Here is a 1844-nt window from a genome sequence, read left to right as displayed (position 1 = left end):
AAAGATACGGATCTGAGATTTAGAAGGACCAAAGTCAATGCTTTTGGCCAAAGTATTTGGAGGGTCTCTACAAATTTTGCCAAGTGAGTTTTAGTAATGCTGTCAGTGCATTCAACTAAACTAGAGGATTGATAGTGGCAATTGAAATGACAGTATTTATTGTAAAGCCAGCCAAACAGCTCAGATTTGTCAAAGTACCTGGCCAGTAAAATGGGTTCTTCAATAACTATGAAGTTTGAAAGGAGTTCTGCAGCTAAGGGAAATCTTTTCTAAAGGGCATTTAGCCATAGGAGTGGCAGTGGCCAGTCTTCAAGGGAAGGCTTTAGTCCAGTGTGAAAACATACAGACTATGATTAAAACATATTTATATCCATGAGACAGAGGAAATTATATGAAATCAAATGGCCAGCTCATTAGGCAGTATAAAATGTGTGGTAGAAGTATGAACAAGCTTCCTTGGGTTGTATTTTGGACAAATGGGACAAGGAGGTAGAAACATTTTGCAGCCTTGTTAATGTTTCTCCACCAATTCTGACTGATAAATGCTATCATTTTGTCAATAGGCCAATGGTTTAATGCACGTGCAGTAGTGAGGATTAGGAAATTTGTGTCTCCTGTAGGACCGCGTTGTCATTTGCTTCAAGCCAGAGCTTTCTCTTTTTATCAAACCAACAACAGTTGAATCTTCAATCTCATTTTTTCTTTTTTAAGGTCAATTGTTGGGTGTCTCTAGTTGGTTTTTTCTAAGATATCATTGGGGAAAATCTCTCTGTGGACCATAACAGAGGTCTGGCTGCTGTTGGTTCTTTTAAGGGCAGCAAGGAGATTTCCCTTAGCTTCCAGAGAGTCAAGTTTAAAATGCCCTGAAACTTTAATATAGCCAAAGATTAAAGTATTGCATCCAATAAGTCCTGAACACTGGGGCCATGTTAAATTTTATTTTGCTGAAACTAAGGAAGCCACATTGTTTCCACAACATTCCAAAGTCATGAACTAGTCTAAAATTATATCTACTGTGAGTATAAATACTGGCAGTTTTGCCCTTGGCTAAAATACGAGCCTATGCAAGAGCATATAGTTCGGCTGTTGGACCGAGGTTGCCTTTGGTAAATGTGCTTCCTCAACAATACCAAAAGGAGTTGCGATAGTATACCTGGCACAATATATGCCGTTGTCACCTTTTTTTTTTTTTAAGAAAAGAATGTATTTTAATTAAAAGGAACTGTGAGCAAATTCTCTTGCACCTAAATGTACATTTGTTTAATTGGGCATCATACGCAAATAATACCTCCGTTGAAAAGAGGTGTTGCCTCCAGTACATATGTGCTAAATAATAGGGTTGAGACAGTCTCAGGTAAGTGAGACTGCCTATCTCTGGTGATACTTCTTTTTGGCTCTTTCCCAGCCATTCAACATAAAGCCACCAGAACTCTCTTTTTATCAAGTTGTTTTATAATAAGAGTTTCTATTTACGCACATGAAATGTAAACCTCTTTTGTTCATTTGGATATCAATAATCATGAAACAGATTTTAGAGAGGTTTAAAAAGTTACAAAATACAGGTAAGAGATAGCAAGAGAAAAACATGGTACTTGTTAATGATTGCAAATATAATTAAACTTAAAACAAGTTGTGTTTTCTCCTTTCTCTACTAAACGCTCTTTCTGGTTATACTAATACTTTAGAAAGTACATTATAATTTCTGGTATTTGAAACAGTAGCATGGTGAAAATAAGGCTTTCAACAATCTTAAAGCCTAAAGCTTTGTTTATGTCTCAACTCCAATAAATCATAACAAAGGAATCTGAGTAGCAATCAGTAATGGATATTTACAAATATAACTG

Source organism: Hippopotamus amphibius, chromosome 1 (genome assembly GCF_030028045.1).
Source record: "Hippopotamus amphibius kiboko isolate mHipAmp2 chromosome 1, mHipAmp2.hap2, whole genome shotgun sequence".
NCBI classification, from domain to species: Eukaryota; Metazoa; Chordata; class Mammalia; order Artiodactyla; family Hippopotamidae; genus Hippopotamus; species Hippopotamus amphibius.
This window is presented reverse-complemented; position numbering follows the sequence as displayed.